The sequence below is a fragment of the Arachis hypogaea genome, chromosome 6, assembly GCF_003086295.3.
Source record: "Arachis hypogaea cultivar Tifrunner chromosome 6, arahy.Tifrunner.gnm2.J5K5, whole genome shotgun sequence".
Taxonomy (NCBI): domain Eukaryota; kingdom Viridiplantae; phylum Streptophyta; class Magnoliopsida; order Fabales; family Fabaceae; genus Arachis; species Arachis hypogaea.
The window spans coordinates 84,565,116-84,584,739 of record NC_092041.1 but is presented as its reverse complement, the minus strand read 5'-3'; the positions used below and the strand labels follow the sequence as shown (position 1 = coordinate 84,584,739).

The window sequence follows — 19,624 nt, the reverse complement described above, 5'->3', positions numbered from 1 at the left end:
AGAAGGGTGAGTTTTTGAATAAGATTTGGGATTGATTTGAGAGAGATTTGAAGAATGATTTTGATTTTTGAAGATTTGAAAGTGAATGATGAAAGGTTGAGATGTGTTTATGTAGAAGAGTATGGGTAAGAAAAGGAAAGTTTGAAAAAAATTTGATTGGAAAACAAAATCTTGGTCCCCCACCTTTTTGGCGTTAAACGCCCAGAATGGCATCCATTCTGGCGTTTAACGCCCATTTGCTGCCCATTGTGGGCGTTTAACGCCCAGCCAGGTGCCCTGGCTGGCGTTAAACGCCAGAATTCCCTTTATCACTGGGCGTTTTGCTAAACGCCCAGGATGCTGCACACCTGGCGTTAAACGCCCAGAATGGTGCCCATTCTGGCGTTTAACGCCCAAAGTACCCCTTACTGGCGTTTTTTCGCCAGTAAGCTCTTTTTCTCTGCTTTTTGCACTGAATCCTTCTGTAACTCTGTGAATTCCTTCATTTTTGGTACTTGCCTTTGTAAAAACAAAACATATAACCTGCTAATGACTGGGTTGCCTCCCAGCAAGCGCTTCTTTACTGTCTTTAGCTGGACCTTTACTGAGAATCACTCAAGTCTCAGTTTTGAGCATTCCTGCTCAAGATTGCCTTCAAGATAATGCTTGATTCTCTGTCCATTAACAATGAACTTTTTGTCAGAATCAATATCCTGAAGCTCAACATATCCATATGGTGACACTCCTGTAATCACAACGGACCCCTCCACCGGGATTTAAGTTTTCCTGGAAACAATCTGAGCCTAGAGTTGAAGAGCAGAACTTTTTGTCCTGGCTCAAAGACTCTGGATGACAACTTCTTGTCATGCCACTTCTTTGCCTTTTCCTTATAAATTTTTGCATTTTCAAAGGCATTGAGTCTGAATTCCTCTAGCTCATTTAGCTGGAGCAATCTTTTTTCACCAGCTAACTGAGCATCCATGTTTAGGAATCTGGTTGCCCAGTAGGCTTTATGTTTCAGTTCCACGGGCAGATGACAGGCCTTCCCATACACCAGTTGGTATGGAGAGGTTCCTATAGGAGTCTTGAATGCTGTTCTGTATGCCCACAGAGCATCATCCAAACTCTTTGCCCAATCCTTCCTTCGGGCTATCATAGTCCGTTCTAGGATTCTTTTTAGCTCTCTGTTAGAGACTTCAGCTTGCCCATTTGTCTGTGGATGATACGGAGTTGCCACTTTGTGACTAATTCCATATCTGACCATAGCAGAGTATAGCTGTCTATTGCAGAAATGAGTGCCCCCGTCACTGATTAGTACTCTGGAAACACCAAACCTGCTGAAGATGTGTTTCTGGAGGAATTTCAGCACGGTCTTGGTATCATTAGTGGGTGTAGCAATTGCTTCTACCCACTTAGATACATAGTCCACTGCCACCAGAATGTAAGTGTTTGAGTATGATGGTGGGAATGGACCCATGAAGTCAATTCCCCATACATCAAACAATTCTATCTCTAATATCCCTTGTTGAGGCATGGCATATCCGTGAGGCAAGTTACCAGCTCTTTGGCAACTGTCACAGTTACGCACAAACTCTCGGGCATCTTTATAGAGAGTAGGCCAGTAGAAGCCACATTGGAGGACTTTAATGGCTGTTCGCTCACTTCCAAAATGTCCTCCATACTGTGATCCATGGCAGTGCCATAGGATCCTTTGTGCTTCTTCTCTGGGTACACATCTGCGGATCATTCCGTCTGCACATCTCTTAAAGAGATATGGCTCATCCCATAGGTAGTACTTGGCATCTGAAATTAATTTCTTTCTTTGCACTCTGCTGTACTCCTGGGGTATGAACCTCACAGCTTTATAGTTTGCAATATCTGCAAACCATGGAGCTTCCTGAATGGCAAAGAGTTGCTCATCTGGGAAAGTCTCAGAAATCTCAGTAGAAGGGAGGGACGCCCCAACTACTGGTTCTATTCGGGACAGATGATCAGCTACCTGGTTCTTTGTCCCTTTTCTGTCTCTTATTTCTATATCAAACTCTTGCAGAAGCAACACCCATCTTATTAGCCTGGGTTTTGAATCCTGCTTTGTGAGTAAGTATTTAAGAGCAGCATGGTCAGTGTACACAACCACTTTGGATCCCACTAGATAGGATCTAAACTTGTCAATGGCATAGACCACTGCAAGTAACTCTTTTTCTGTGGTTGTGTAATTCTTCTGTGCATCATTTAGAACACGGCTGGCATAATAAATGACGTGCAGAAGTTTGTTATGCCTCTGTCCCAACACTGCACCAATGGCATGGTCACTGGCATCACACATTAGTTCAAATGGCAATGTCCAGTCTGGTGCAGAGATGACTGGTGCTGTGACCAGCTTGGCTTTCAGGGTCTCAAATACCTGCAGACACTGTGTATCAAACACAAATGGTGTGTCAGCAGCTAGCAGATTACTCAGAGGTTTTGCAATTTTCGAAAAATCTTTTATAAACCTTCTGTAGAATCCTACATGCCCCAGAAAGCTTCTGATTGCCTTAACATTGGCAGGTGGTGGTAATTTTTCAATTACCTCTACCTTTGCCTTATCCACCTCTATTCCCCTGCTTGAAATTTTGTGTCCAAGGACAATTCCCTCAGTCACCATAAAGTGACATTTCTCTCAGTTTAAAACCAGGTTAGTCTCTTGGCACCTTTTCAGGACAAGTGCTAGATGGTTAAGACAGGAGCTGAATGAGTCTCCATATACTGAGAAGTCATCCATGAAGACTTCCAGGAATTTCTCCACCATGTCAGAGAAGATGGATAGCATGCATCTCTGATAGGTTGCAGGAGCATTACACAGACCAAAAGGCATCCTCCTGTAGGCAAACACGCCAGAAGGGCAAGTAAAGGATGTTTTCTCTTGGTCCTGAGGATCTACTGCAATTTGGTTGTAACCTGAATAGCCATCCAAAAAGCAGTAATAATCATGACCAGCTAGTCTTTCTAGCATTTGGTCTATGAGTGGTAAAGGAAAATGATCCTTTCTGGTGGATGTATTGAGCCTTCTGTAGTCAATACACATACGCCACCCTGTGACTGTTCTTGTAGGAACCAGTTCATTTTTTTCAGTATAAACCACTGTCATGCCTCCCTTCTTGGGGACAACTTGTACAGGGCTCACCCAGGGGCTATCAGAAATAGGATAAATAATCCCAGCCTCTAGTAATTTAGTGACCTCTTTCTGCACCACCTCCTTCATGGCTGGATTTAGCCTCCTCTGTGGTTGGACCACTGGTTTGGCATTATCCTCCAACAGGATCTTGTGCATGCATCTAGCTGGGCTAATGCCCTTAAGATCACTTATGGACCACCCAAGAGCTGTCTTGTGTGTCCTTAGCACTTGAATCAGTGCTTCCTCTTCCTGTGGATTTAAAGCAGAGCTTATAATCACTGGAAAAGTGTCACCCTCTCCCAGAAATGCATACTTCAGGGATGGTGGTAGTGGTTTGAGTTCAGGTTTGGGAGGCTTATCCTCCTCCTGAGGAATTTTCGAAAATTCCTTTGTTTCCTCTGGTTCTTCTTGATCAGGTTGAGCATCCTTGAAGATGTCCTCAAGCTCTGATTCTAGACTTTCAGTCATATTGATCTCTTCCACCAAAGAGTCAATAATGTCAGCGCCCATGCAGTCATTTGGTGTGTCTGGATGCTGCATAGCTTTCACAGCATTCAACTTGAACTCATCTTCATTGACTCTCAGGGTTACTTCCCCTTTTTGTACATCAATGAGAGTTCGTCCAGTTGCTAGGAAAGGTCTTCCTAGAATGAGAGTTGCACTCTTGTGCTCCTCCATTTCCAGCACCACAAAGTCAGTTGGAAAGGCGAATGGCCCAACCTTGACAATCATGTCCTCTATTATGCCTGATGGATATTTAATGGAGCCATCAGCAAGTTGGAGGCATATCCGGGTTGGTTTGACTTCTTCAGTCAACCCAAGCTTTCTGATAGTGGATGCAGGTATTAGATTGATACTTGCTCCAAGATCACATAGGGCTGTCTTGGTGCAAGCACCTTCTAATGTGCATGGTATCATAAAGCTTCCTGGATCTTGAAGCTTTTCTGGTAAGCTTTTTAGAATGAATGCACTGCATTCTTCAGTGAGAAATACTTTTTCAGTTTCTCTCCAATCTTTCTTATAACTTAAGATCTCTTTCATGAACTTAGCATAAGAAGGTATTTGCTCAAGTGCCTCTGCAAACGGAATCTTTATTTCAAGAGTCCTTAGATAGTCTGCAAAGCGGGCAAATTTCTTATCCTATTCCGCTTGGCGGAGTTTCTGAGGATAAGGCATCTTGGCTTTATATTCTTCAACCTTAGATGCTGCAGGTTTATTCCTTACAGAAGTGGTTGAAGAAGCCTTTTTAGAGGGATTACTATCAGCACTCTCAGGTGTCTGATCCTCCCTTGGCGTCTGAACGCCAGAATTGGGTGAAGATTGGGCGTTTAACGCCAACTTCTCTCCCTTCTCTGGCGTTTGAACGCCAGAACTGGGCAGGGAATGGGCGTTTAACGCCAGCTTTCCCCTCTTTTCTGGCGTTTGAACGCCAAAAGTGTTCCTCTCTGGGCTCTTACTGTCCTCAGAGGGATTTTGAACAGTGGTTTGGTTATCCTCTGTTAATTGTTCCTTATTTGGCTTTTTGCTACTTTGAGCAGTGTTATTCAATGTCTTCCCACTCCTCAGTTGAACTGCTTGACATTTTTCTGTTATCTGTTTAGATATCTGCTGTTTTGCTTGATTCAACTGCAGTTCTATGTTCTTGTTAGCAACTTTAGTTTCATGGAGCATCTCTTTAAATTCTGCTAACTGTTTTGTCATCAGGAGCAATTGTTGATTAAGCTCAATCATCTGTTCTTGAGGATTAGGATCAGTGGTTATTGCCATGACTTCCTCTTTTGGGGAGAACTCATTGCTAGAGTACAAATATTGATTTCTAGCAACAGTGTCTATAAGCTCTTGAGCCTCTTCAATTGTCTTCCTCATGTGTATAGATCCACCAGCTGAGTGGTCTAAAGACATCTGAGCTTTTTCTGTAAGCCCATAGTAGAAGATGTCTAACTGTACCCACTCTGAAAACATTTCAGAGGGGCATTTTCTCAGCATACCTCTATACCTCTCCCAGGCATTATAAAGGGATTCATTATCCTCTTGTTTAAAGCCTTGGATGTCCAGCCTTAGCTGTGTCATCCTCTTTGGAGGGTAAAAGTGACTCAGGAATTTGTCTGATAACTGTTTCCATGTCTTTATGCTTGCTGTAGGTTGGTTATTCAACCACCTCTTAGCTTGATCTTTTACAGCAAATGGAAACAGTAATAGTCTGTAGACATCCTGATCCACCTCTTTATCACGTACTGTGTCAGCAATTTGTAAGAACTGTGCCAGAAACTCAGTAGGTTCTTCCTGTGGAAGGCCGGAATACTGGCAATTTTGCTGCACTATGATAATGAGTTGAGGATTTAGCTCAAAGCTGCTTGCTTTGATGGGAGGTGTACAGATGCTACTCCCATATGCAGCTGTAATGGGGTTAGCATAAGACCCCAAAGTCCTTCTGGACTGTTCAATCCCACTTAGATCCATGATGGATAAAGGGAAATGATATGGATTGCAAGTAGATAAATTTTTTTTGAATTAACCGAAAAATAAAATAAAAACAAAGGGAAAATAAAATAAAATAAAAAATTCGAAAATTAAAAGAAGATAAGATCAAAACAAATTGAAAACTGAATCAATTAGTTAATTAAAAAGATTTTGAAATTAGCAATTAGAAAGATATGATTGAAAAATTTTTATGAAAAAGATTTGATTTTTGAAATGAGGAAAGAGAAAAAAAACAACAAAATGACACCAAACTTAAAATTTTTAGAAAATCAAACACTAATTTTCGAAAATTTTAAGGGAAAAACACAAAGAGGACACCAAACTTAGAATTTTTACGGATCAAAAAGGGACTAAAGACATGCAAATTCGAAAATTAAAAGAAAAACAAAAGCATGCAATTGACACCAAACTTAAAATATGAAACTAGACTCAACTAAAAGACTCTAAACCAACAAAAATAAAACAGTCCTAATCTAAGCAACAAGATAAGCCGTCAGTTGTCCAAACTCGAACAATCCCCGGCAACGGCGCCAAAAACTTGGTGCACGAAATTGCAATCACACTTTTGCAATTCCGCACAACTAACCAACAAGTGCACTGGGTCGTCCAAGTAATACCTTACGTGAGTAAGGGTCGATCCCACGGAGATTGTCGGCTTGAAGCAAGCTATGGTTATCTTGTAAATCTTAGTCAGGATATCAGAAATTATCAGGATTAATTGTGAAAAGTAAAAGAACATGAAATAAGTACTTATTTTGCAGTGATAGAGAATAGGTTGAGGTTTTGGAGATGCTCCATCTTCTGAATCTCTACTTTCCTACTGTCTTCTTCTTCAAGCACGCAAGGCTCCTTCCATGGCAAGCTGTATGCAAGGGTTTCACCGTTGTCAGTGGCTACCTCCCATCTTCTCAGTGGAAATGTTCAACGCACCCTGTCACGGCACGGCTATCCATCTGTCGGTTCTCAATCAGGCCGGAATAGAATCCAGTGATTCTTTTGCGTCTGTCATTAACGCCCCGCCCTCAGGAGTTTGAAGCTCGTCACAGTCATTCAATCATTGAATCCTACTCAAAATACCACAGACAAGGTTTAGACCTTCCGGATTCTCTTGAATGCCGCCATCAGTTCTAGCTTATACCACGAAGATTCTGATTAAAGAATCCAAGAGATATCTACTTTATCTAAGGTAGAACGGAGGTGGTTGTCAGGCACACGTTCATAGTTGAGAATGATGATGAGTGTCACGGATCATCACATTCATCCGGGTTAAGAACAAGTGATATCTTAGAATGGAAGCAAGCATGATTGAATGAAAAACAGTAGTAATTGCATTAATCCATCAAGACACAGCAGAGCTCCTCACCCCCAACCATGGGGTTTAGAGACTCATGCCGTGGAAGGTACACAAAGAAACGTGTAAAGTGTCATGAGGTACAGATACAATGTCAAAAGATCCTATTAATAGTGAACTAGTAACCTAGGGTATACAGAGATGAGTAAATGACATAAAAATCCACTTCCGGACCCACTTGGTGTGTGCTTGGGCTGAGCATTGAAGCTTTCATGTGTAAAGGCTTTTTCTGGAGTTAAACGCCAGCTTTCATGCCAGTTTGGGCGTTTAACTCCAATTTTTATGCCAGTTCCAGCGTTAAACGCTGGAAATTATGAGGCTGATTTGCAACGCCGGTTTGGGCCATCAAATCTCGGGCAAAGTATAAACTATTATACATTGCTGGAAAGCCCAGGATGTCTACTTTCCAATGCCGTTGAGAGCGCGCCAATTGGGCTTCTGTAGCTCCAGAAAATCCACTTCGAGTGAAGGGAGGTCAGAATCCAACAGCATCTGCAGTCCTTTTTAGTCTCTGAATCAGATTTTTGCTCAGGACCCTCAATTTCAGCCAGAAAATACCTGAAATCATAGAAAAATACACAAACTCATAGTAAAGTCCAGAAAAGTGAATTTTAACTAAAAACTAATAAAAATATACTAAAAACTAACTAGATCATACTAAAAACATACTAAAAATAATGCCAAAAAGCATATAAATTATCCGCTCATCAATGATGTGGTGAAGAGGAGCAAAATGAGGTGAGCCAGCAGAACAACGGGTGAGTGAGTGTGGTGAATGAGGTAAGGAGGAGGGTATGTGTGACGGCACAACAAAGGAGGAAGGGTAAGGAAATTAGGATTTTTGAACGTTAAAATAGGTAGACATATTTTTATTTATTTATAATTTATTTATTTATTTTGTGGATATCCAGATCAAATCCGCAAGTACAAGTGGAATATCAATTTTATTAGAGTACAGATCGAATAATATCTATAATTTATATATCAGATGTAGATAAATATCATAAATATGTGAATATTATTCAATCCATATTCACCTTTACAAGATAACCAAGAAAATAAAAAAATAACTATTTGATAAAGTTTTACTATCATTTATTATTTGGCTACCAACTTTTGTTTCTTTCTAAAAAATGTTATTGTTTCATTTTAGATCTATGCATAATCTCCTTTTTAAGAAAAGTAAACATTACTTATTCGAATAAAAGTGTTGTTATTAGACTTGCTACACATACAAATTTTTTTTTGGCATACAAGTTTATACAAGTTAATTCTAACCCAACAAAATTAACTTTCATAATGCGCGCGTGAAATCACGACGTTCCTCCTCCAATGTTTGTATCTGGCGTTCCTCCTCCTCCTCTTTCTTCTCCTTCTTCTTTGCGTTCTTCCTCTTTTTTCTTTGCGTTCCTTCTTTTTCGCGTATTTCATCCTCTTCGTCGTTCTTTTTATTACTGCGGTTGTTGCTACACTTTTTTCCTCCTCCTCTTTCTATTGATTTTGCAATACTATATTTTTTTAGAAGGTAAAACAAAAAGAAAAAGATGAATAAGAAGCAATAGAAGATGAAAAAGAGAAAGAGCTTTGAATTATGCAGAGTACAAATCCACCAAAAATTCTTAAATAATACACCTAAATGTCTTAGTTTTATCCTGAAATTTGTTGTAACTACACAAAAATATTTTCTCTAATGTTGTATTTTTTGATTATTTCTTTCTTTCTTTTAGTTGAACGAATGTAAGTTCATTCTCTTCCAAGTAATTTTGCAATATTATGTGTTTTTTCTTCTTCTTTGTTTGATTTTTTTGTTTTTATTCTTGTTAAGAAAGAGAAAAACAAGAAGAGATTCGAGAAGGTAAAACAAGAAAGGAAAGATGAATTAAAAAAAAGAAAAAGATGGTGACGATGATGATGATAAAAAAAAAGAAGAAGAAGTAGCAGAAGATGTTGAGGAGGAAGAGGAAAAGTTTTGAATTATGCGGAATTTATCAGTACAAATCTACCGAAAATTCTTAAACAATATACCTAAATATCTTAGTTTTACCCCAAAATTTGCTGCAACTACACAAAAATATTTTCTCTAATACTGTATTTTTTTCTTTTTTTTCCTTATTTATTTCTTTCTTTTAGTTGAATGAATGTAGGTTCATCCTCTTTCAAGTAATTTTGCAGCATTATGTGTTTCCTCTTCTTCTTTGTTTGATTTTTTTGTTTTTATTCTTGTTAAGAAAGAGTAAAACAAGAAGAAATTTGAGAAGGTAAAACAAGAAAGGAAAAATGAATTGAAAAAAAAAAGATGGTGATAATGACGATGATAAAAAAGAAGAAGAAGAAGAAGAAGCAGCAGAAGATGATGAGGAGGAAAAGGAAAAGTTTTGAATTATGCAAAATTTATCAATACAAATCCCCCGAAAATTCTTAAACAATACACCTAAATGTTTTAGTTTTATTCCAAAATTTTCTGTAACTACACAAAAATATTTTCTCTAATGCTGTATTATTTTTTTCTTCTTTTTTTTTCTTATTTCTTTCTTTCTTTTAGTTGAATAAATGTATGTTCATTCTCTTCCAAATAATTTTGCAGCATTATGTGTTTCTTATTCTTCTTTTTTTTGATTTTTTTTTGTTTTTATTCTTGTTAAGAAAGAGTAAAACAAGAAGAAACTTAAAAAGGTAAAACAAGAAATAAAAGATGAATAAGAAAAAGGAAGAAGAAGACGGTGATGATGATAAAAAAGAAGAAAAAGTAGCAGAAGATGAGGAGGAGGAAGAGGAAGAATTTTGAATTATGCAGAATTTATCAGTGCAAAATCCATCAAAAATTCTTAAACAATACACCTAAATGTCTTAGTTTTACTCCAAAATCTGTTGCAACTACACAAAAATATTTTCTCTAATGCAGCATTTTTTTCTTCTTATTTTTTCCTTATTTCTTTCTTTCTTTTAGTTCAATAAATGTATGTTCATCCTTTTCCAAATAATTTTGCAGCATTATGTCACTACAATATTTTTAAGTTGAGGCAACATTTAAAAAGTGTTGCCTAAAGGCTGACAAAAAGTTGCTTTTGATCTATAGCAACACTTTTGGACCTAAGGCAACGTTTTTGGACGGCGTTGCATATGCAGCCATTGCCTTAGATCAAGGCAACACTTTTTTTGTTTCAAGAGCAACGCTTTTGAGAGCAACACTTGGTAAGTGTTGTCTTTGGTTGAAAAACAACAACACTTCAAAGGTGTGTTTGAGACAACACTTTTGCAGTGTTGTCTCTTCTCTCGTATTTTGGTCACTACTAAAAAATGTTGCCTATTTGCAATAAAATATAACTCTTTTACGTGTTGCTTATAAGTTGGAATTTGTAATCCTTTGAAATGTTGCCTATTAGTTTTGAATATGCAACCCTTTAAAGTATTGTCTTTTCTTTTGGATATGCAACCTATACAAGTGTTGCCTTTTCTTTTGGATATGTAACCATACAAGTGTTGTCTAATATTCAAAATATGCAACTAATAAAAGGGTTACCTTTTTGATAAAAATAAAAATTATTTTTGTAATAAAAATACAAAAAAATAAAATTTACAATAAATTTTTTTTCATACATGTGTAATTATTTTAATTAATAAATAAATTTGTGCACAATAGAAAAAAATTATAAAAGAGACAAAATAACTAATAATAAAATTCTAATTAAAATAGATATTAAAAAGTTCAATTAGTATTTCAAATACATGTTCGTTAATAATTCTCAACAAAATAATAAAATTCTTGTCTAACAATAATTGTCATAACAAAATAGTAATTAATATTTATCAAAAAGATGTCAATCTACTTGCATATTTTATATCCATGCTTGACTTGTCCCATATGCTAAATCTGCAAATAATACACAACAAAAAATAAGCAACTTATCATTAAACTGAAAAATTATAATAAAAAATTCTTTATGATATTAAATACTATAGATATAAAAGCAATAAATAGATATAAAAAACTCCTTCTAACGTGGCCAAGCTATAGGACGAAACGATTCCCTTGAAACAAAAGAAATATATTCAGACACACAATCAATGCAAGAAGTAAATTCAGACACACAATCAATGCAAAAAATGCAAGCTTCGATGATATTGTTAGCAATGCGACTTATGTTTCATAAACATAGGAAATAAAGAAAAAATGGTATTATCTCACGTAATTGATCGACTCATTTCAACTATAATAATGTGAGAAACTATAGAGTTTAGATCTTATCATGTTAAATTATTTTTCTTTCAATTTTTTCATTATATATTTAATTCTTCTCACTTGAATACATGATGATATTATATAATAAAGTTTCATCATTAAAAAAAAAACTGTACAAATAAAAACGTGTATTTGCATTAACATTATGATGAGTTGCAAGCTGAATCTTAGTTTCATGTACATACAAAGAGATTTTATCACATAGGTGAAGCTAGCTACCTACAAATTAAATTGTGGTCTCAAGGCATCTCTCAAAGACACCAGATACATGCATTGGCTTTAAATCTGAGGATATGTGTTTGCGAGCTGATATATTGGAAGACAAAGGAGAATAGAAAGAAAATGAACCAAAACTTGCAAACATTTTCCAAAGAAATAAACCCCACGCACTATGGTTTCCCTTCCCAAGTAATGAGCTATGTAATTCAATGCCATTGTGGTTCCTTGAAGGACCTGAAGGTGGGAATGACACCGCTTTTGGCAAGAATCCAAAGAGACTTTGAGGCAATAATGCTTAAGGCTTTGCCTTACTATTAGGCTTCATTTTAAAAACTTAAGTTTGTCTAGAACCATAAGAGATCTATTAAAAGGGTGCTCTCATTAACCAACACTCCCCCAGTGGTTCCCATAGGTGATTCATAAATCTCGAGTAATCATGGTAGAAGATCCTACTTTTTTGTGAAACAAAGTGAGAATGGATTGCTGAGATCAAAGAGCCACTGAATAATTTCATACTTATTACAAACTGTAAGCCTATAGCTCATACTTTTCATCCATATTTACAATTCGTAGGAAGATCACATTGTTAATGAGCTAACAACATGACAAGAGTGGAGAAGAATATCTATATTGGAAAACCAAAATTTTCTTGTTCTCACAGGATTAGATCCAAAGTAGGGTATCTAAGTCTAACCATTGAACAACATTTTCCACCATTAGTAAGATTTATTCATGAGAAAAGAAAGGTAAGCCAGTAACTCTAATGAAAATTATTATTGTTGTTATTAATCAACCATTTTTATCAACGTCAAAGATAAATTAGCCACAACATCCCAATTTGCCAGTCAAAGAAAGATTCTTTACTACAATATCCTGATTTTCAGCCATTTAACTTACTTGGAAATAGATCATTCTTCATCAAATTTGGGAAAAGAAAGGCAGCTACCAGCCCAGTTCCAAAGACAACTATATATGCTGTAACTGCAATTATGAAAAACACAAGCCATTAATCAGATATGAATAAAATAAATTAAATTTTGAAAGCATGTATAAATAATTATAGACTCTACAATTTCAGAAACAAATTTGATCAAACCTGTAGCAGTCTTAACATTCAAAAACAGGGCAGCCACCAGAAATGCGAAGGCAATTTGTAAGTTTACATAAATAAAATAAAACACAAACTGGATTCCATAGTTATTCTCTCTAAAGAAATGGAATCCTGAAAAGGAAAATTAAATATCGTCAGTATTAAAGAGAATTGGAAAACACCAACCAAGCAGAAGTAAAAAGAACATGTGTCTGAGGAACTGGAAAGCAGCCAGAACGCAGAGTCCGTTGTAGGACAGCAAGTGCAATTGGGAGCGAATGAGAACATTGGAGGGTATAAGTTAGCAAGAAGGAAAGGGCTATCTTAGGCTCAGAGCAAGGTCTGAGAGTGGTGCGCGAAATTGTGAACATTACTTTTTCACAACTCTCATAATCCCCGGTAATGGCTCCAAACACGTGGTAGCTCAATACCATGGCATTACACAACTTCGCACAACTAACCAGCAAGTGCACTGGGTCGTCCAAGTAATAAACCTTACGTGAGTAAGGGTCGATCCCACGGAGATTGTTAGTATTGAAGCAAGCTATGGTCATCTTGTAAATCTTAGTCAGGCAAACTCAAATGTATATGGGTGATGAACGAAAATAACATAAAGGTAAAGATAGTGATACTTATGTAATTCATTGGTAGGAACTTCAGATAAGCGTATGAAGATGCCTTCCCTTCCGTCTCTCTGCTTTCCTACTGTCTTCATCCAATCCTTCTTACTCCTTTCCATGGCAAGCTCGTGTAGGGTTTCACTGTTGTCAGCAGCTACCTCCCATCCTCGCAGTGAAAGCTAATGCACACACTCTGTCACAGTGCTGCCAATCACCGGTGTGGTTCCCTCCCCTACCGGAATAGAATCACTCTTTTGCGTCTGTCACTAACGCCCAGTAGGTTACAGGTTTGAAGCACGTCACAGTCATTCAATCATTGAATCCTACTCAGAATACCACAGACAAGGTTAGACCTTCCGGATTCTCTTGAATGCCGCCATCAGTTCTCGCCTATACCACGAAGACTCTGATCTCACGGAATGGTTGGCTCGTTTGTCAGGCGAGCACTCGGTTGTCAGGCGATCAACCATGCATCGTGCAATCAGGAATCCAAGAGATATTCACCAAGCCTCAAATGCTTGTAGAACAGAGTGGTTGTCAGTCACCCTTGTTCATGGGTGAGAATGGTGATGAGTGTCAATCATCACCTTCATCAAGTTGAAGAACAAGTGATATCTTGGAACAAGAACAAGCGGAATTGAATGGAAGAACAATAGTAATTGCATTAATACTCGAGGTACAGCAGAGCTCCACACCTTAATCTATGGTGTGTAGAAACTCCACCGTTGAAAATACATAAGCATAAGGTCTAGGCATGGCCAAATGGCCAGCCTCCCAATGATCTAAGAACACAATGTCCAAAGATGATCTAGAGATCTAAAGTGATCAAAAGATTTCTATACAATAGTAAAAGGTCCTACTTATAAGAAACTAGTAGCCTAAGGTGTACAGAAATGAGTAAATGACATAAAAATCCTCTTCCGGGCCCACTTGGTGTGTGCTTGGGCTGAGCAATGAAGCAAATTTCGTGCAGAGACTCTTCTTGGAGTTAAACGCCAGCTTTGATGCCAGTTTGGGCGTTTAACTCCCATTTGGGTGCCAGTTCCAGCGTTTAACGCTGGGATTTCTTGAGGTGACTTTGAACGCCGGTTTGGGCCATCAAATCTTGGGCAAAGTATGGACTATCATATATTGCTGGAAAGCCCAGGATGTCTACTTTCCAACGCCGTTGAGAGCGCGCCAATTGGGCTTCTGTAGCTCCAGAAAATCCACTTCGAGTGCAGGGAGGTCAGAATCCAACAGCATCTGCAGTCCTTTTTGGTCTCAGAATCAGATCTTTGCTCAGGTCCCTCAATTTCAGCCAGAAAATACCTGAAATCACAGAAAAACACACAAACTCATAGTAAAGTCCAGAAAAGTGAATTTTAACTAAAAACTAATAAAAATATACTAAAAACTAACTATATCATACTAAAAACATACTAAAAACAATGCCAAAAAGTATACAAATTATCCGCTCATCACAACACCAAACTTAAATTGTTGCTTGTCCCCAAGCAACTGAAAATCAAACAAGATAAAAAGAAGAGAATATGCAATGAATTCCAAAAACATCTGTGAAGATCAGTATTAATTAGATGAGCGGGGCTTTTAACTTTTTGCCTCTGAATAGTTTTGGCATCTCACTCTATCCTTTGAAATTCAGAATGGTTGGCTTCTTTAGGAACTCAGAGTCCAGATAGTGCTAATGATTCTCTTAGTGAAGTATGATGATTCTTGAACATAGCTATTTATTGAGTCTTGGCTGTGGCCCAAAGCACTCTGTCTTCCAGTATTACCACCGGATACATACACGCCACAGACACATAATTGGGTGAACCTTTTCAGATTGTGACTCAGCTTTGCTAAAGTCCCCAATTAGAGGTGTCCAGGGTTCTTAAGCACACTCTTATTGCCTTGGATCACAACTCTTATTTCTCTCTTTTTTCTTTTTTTCTCCTTTTCTCTTTTTTTTTCGATTTTTCTCCCTTTTTTTTTTTCCTTTTTCTTTTTTTTTTTTGAATAGCTTTTTCTTGCTTCAAGAATCATTTTAATGATTTTTCAGATCCTCAGTAACATGTCTCCTTTTTCATCATTCTTTCAAGAGCCAACATTCATGAACCACAAATTCAAGATACATATGCACTGTTTAAGCATACATTCAGAGAACAGAAATATTGCCACCACATCAAAATAATTAAACTATTATAAAATTCAAAATTCATGCAATTCTTTCTTTTATCAATTAAGCACGTTTTTATTTAAGAAAGGTGATGGATTCATAGGACATTCATAACTTTAAGGCATAGACACTAAGACACTAATGATCACAAGACACAAACATGGATAAACATAAGCATAAAATTCGAAAAACAGAAGAACAAATAACAAGGAAATCAAAGAACGGGTCCACCTTAGTGATGGCGGCTCTTTCTTGCTCTTGAAGATCCTATGGAGCGCTTGAGCTCCTCAATATCTCTTCCTTGTCTTTGTTGCTCCTCCCTCATGATTCTTTGATCTTCTCTAATTTCATGAAGGATGATGGAGTGTTCTTGGTGCTCCACCCTTAGTTGTCCCATGTTGGAACTCAACTCTCCTAGGGAGGTGTGTAGTTGCTCCCAATAGTTTTGTGGAGGTAAGTGCATCCCTTGAGGAATTTCAGGGATTTCATGATGAGTGGGATCTCTTGTGTACTCCATCCTTTTCTTGGTGATGGGCTTGTCCTCATCAATGGGGATGTCTCCCTCTATGTCAACTCCAACTGAATAACAGAGGTGACAAATGAGATGAGGAAAGGCTAACCTTACCAAGGTGGAGGTCTTGTCCGCCACTTTATAGAGTTCTTGGGCTATAACCTCATGAACTTCTATTTCTTCTCCAATCATGATGCTATGGATCATGATGGCCCGGTCTATGGTAACTTCGGACCGGTTGCTAGTGGGGATGATTGAGCGTTGTATGAACTCTAACCACCCTCTAGCCACGGGCTTGAGGTCATGCCTTCTCAATTGGACCGGCTTTCCTCTTGAATCTTGCTTCCATTGTGCGCCCTCTTCACATATAACTGTGAGGACTTGGTCCAACCTTTGATCAAAGTTGACCCTTCTAGTGTAAGGATGCTCATCTCCTTGCATCATAGGCAAGTTGAACGCCACCCTCACACTCTCCGGACTAAAATCCAAGTATTTCCCCCGAACCATAGTAAGATAATTCTTTGGATTCGGGTTCACACTTTGGTCATGGTTCTTGGTGATCCATGCATTGGCATAGAACTCTTGAACCATCAAGATTCCGACTTGTTGAATTTGGTTGGTAAGAACTTCCCAACCTCTTCTTCGGATCTCATGGCGGATCTCCGGATATTCACCCTTTTTGAGTGAAAAGGGAACCTCGGGGATCACCTTCTTCAAGGCCACAACTTCATAGAAGTGGTCTTGATGCACCCTTGAGAGGAATCTATCCATCTCCCATGACTCGGAGGTGGAAGCTTTTGCCTTCCCTTTCCTCTTTCTAGAGGTTTCTCCGGCCTTGGATGCCATAATGGTTATGGAAAACGAAAAAGCAACGCTTTTACCACACCAAACTTAAAATGTTTGCTCGTCCTCGAGCAAAAGAATAAAGAAGAGAGTAGGAGAAGAAGAAATGAGGAAGAGGGAGATGGTGGTGTTTAGGTTGTGTGAAAATGAAGGGTTGAAGAAGGGTATATATAAGAGAGAGGGGGGTAAAGGTTCGGCCATTATGGGTGGGTTTGGGAGGGAAAGTGGTTTGAATTTGAAGGGTGAGGTTGGTGGGGATTTATGAAGGATGGATGTGAGTGGTGAAGAGAAAGATGGGATTTGATAGGTGAAGGGTTTTTGGGGAAGAGGTGTTAAGGTGATTGGTGAATGGGGGAAGAAGAGAGAGAGTGATGGTAGGGTCCTGTGGGGTCCACAGATCCTGTGGTGTCAAGGAAAAGGCATCCTTGCACCAAATGGCATCAAAATCCACGTTTTGAGCCACTTCTGGCGTTAAACGCCGGGCTGGTGCCCATTCCTGGCGTTTAACGCCAGGTTCTTGCCCTTTACTGGCGTTTAACGCCAGTCTGGTGCCCCTTTCTGGCGTTAAACGCCCAGAATGGTGCCAGACTGGGCGTTAAACGCCCAACTGCTAGGCTGACTGGCGTTTGAACGCCAGCAGCATCTTCCTCCAGGGTGTGCTGTTTTTCTTCCTGTTTTTCATTTTGTTTTTGCTTTTTTTCATTGTTTTTGTGACTTCTTATGATCATCAACCTACAAAAAAGATAAAATAACAAAAGAAAATTATTAATTATAAAACATTGGGTTGCCTCCCAACAAGCGCTTCTTTATTGTCACTAGCTTGACAGAGGACTCTCATGGAGCCTCAGAAATGCTCAGAACCGTGTTGGAACTTCCCAACACCAAACTTAGAGTTTGAGTGTGGGGTTTCAACACCAAACTTAGAATTTGGTTGTGACCTCCCAACACCAAACTTAGAGTTTGATTGTGGGGGCACTGTTTGGCTCTGTTTTGAGAGAAGCTCTTCATGCTTCCTCTCCATGATGACAGAGGGATATCCTTGGGCCTTAAACACCAAGGACTCTTCATTCACTTGAATGGTTAGCTCTCCTCTATCAACATCAATCACAGCCTTTGCTGTGGCTAGGAAGGGTCTGCCAAGGATGATGGATTCATCCATGCATTTCCCAGTCTCTAGGACTATGAAATCAGTAGGGATGTAATGGTCTTCCACTTGAACCAGAACATCCTCTACAAGTCCATAGGCTTGTTTTCTTGAGTTGTCTGCCATCTCTAGTGAGATTTTTGCAGCTTGTACCTCATAGATCCCTAATTTCTCCATTACAGAGAGGGGCATGAGGTTCACACTTGACCCTAAGTCACACAAGGCCTTCTTGAAGGTCATGGTGCCTATGGTACAAGGTATAGAAAACTTCCCAGGATCCTGCCTCTTTTGAGGCAGTTTCTGCCTAGACAAGTCATCCAGTTCTTTGGTGAGCAAAGGGGGTTCATCCTCCCAAGTCTCATTTCCAAATAACTTGTCATTTAACTTCATGATTGCTCCAAGGTATTTAGCAACTTGCTCCTCAGTGATATACTCATCCTCTTCAGAGGAAGAATACTCATCAGAGCTCATGAATGGTAGGAGTAAGTCCAATGGGATCTCTATGGTCTCAGTTTGAGCCTCAGATTCCCATGGTTCCTCATTGGGGAACTCATTGGAGGTCAGTGGACGCCCATTGAGGTCTTCCTCTGTGGCGTTCACTGCCTCTTCTCCCTCCCAGAATTCGGCCATATTGATGGCCTTGCACTCTCCTTTTGGATTTTCTTCAGTATTGCTTGGGAGAGTGCTTGGAGGAAGTTCAGTAATTTTCTTGCTCAGCTGACCCACCTGTCCTTCCAAATTCCTAATGGAAGATCTAGTTTCAGTCATGAAACTTTGAGTGGTTTTGATTAGATCAGAGACCATGGTTGCTAAGTCAGAGGTATTCTGCTTAGAACTCTCTGTCTGTTGCTGAGAAGATGATGGAAAAGGTTTGCTGTTGCTAAACCTGTTTCTTCCACCATTATTGTTATTGAAACCTTGTTGAGGTCTCTGTTGATCCTTCCATGAAAGATTTGGATGATTCCTCCATGAAGGATTGTAGGTGTTTCCATAGGGTTCTCCCATGTAGTTCACCTCTTCTATTGAAGGGTTCTCAGGATCATAAGCTTCTTCCTCAGATGAAGCTTCCTTACTACTGCTTGGTGCATTTTGCATCCCAGACAGACTTTGAGAAATCATATTGACTTGTTGAGTCAATATTTTGTTCTGAGCCAAAATGGCATTCAGAGTGTCAATCTCAAGAACTCCTTTCTTCTGACTAGTCCCATTGTTCACAGGATTTCTTTCAGAAGTGTACATGAATTGGTTATTTGCAACCATTTCAATCAGTTCTTGAGCTTCAATAGGCGTCTTCTTCAAATGAAGAGATCCTCCAGAAGAACTATCCAAGGACATCTTGGACAGTTCAGAGAGACCATCATAGAAAATACCTATGATGCTCCATTCAGAAAGCATATCAGTGGGACACTTTCTGATCAATTGTTTGTATCTTTCCCAAGCTTCATAGAGGGATTCTCCTTCCTTCTGTCTGAAGGTTTGGACTTCCACTCTAAGCTTACTCAATTTTTGAGGTGGAAAGAACTTTGCCAAGAAGGCATTGACTAGCTTTTCCCAAGAGTCCAGGCTTTCTTTAGGTTGAGAGTCCAACCATGTTCTAGCTCTGTCTCTTACAGCAAAAGGGAATAGCATAAGTCTGTAGACCTCAGGGTCAACCCCATTAGTCTTGACTGTGTCACAGATTTGCAAGAACTCAGCTAAAAACTGATGAGGATCTTCCAATGGAAGTCCATGGAACTTGCAATTCTGTTGCATTAGAGAAACTAATTGAGGCTTAAGCTCAAAGTTGTTTGCTCCAATGGCAGGGATAGAGATGCTTCTCCCATAGAAG

General features: G+C 38.9%; 1 long non-coding RNA gene and 1 other non-coding gene across 2 annotated transcripts; one reads left to right on the top strand and one right to left on the bottom strand.

Annotated features, from left to right (window-relative positions):
* Positions 1–10,632: 10,632 nt before the first annotated feature.
* LOC140173470 (uncharacterized) lies at positions 10,633–12,860 on the bottom strand. Its single transcript, XR_011862395.1, has 3 exons — positions 12,524–12,860; positions 12,325–12,408; positions 10,633–10,839 (listed from the first exon to the last, which is right to left on the bottom strand). It is a non-coding gene; the product is annotated as an uncharacterized lncRNA (long non-coding RNA).
* A 6,325-nt stretch (positions 12,861–19,185) lies between these two features.
* LOC112700578 (small nucleolar RNA R71) lies at positions 19,186–19,293 on the top strand. Its single transcript, XR_003153484.1, has one exon. It is a non-coding gene; the product is annotated as a small nucleolar RNA R71 (small nucleolar RNA).
* The last annotated feature ends 331 nt before the right edge of the window (positions 19,294–19,624 follow it).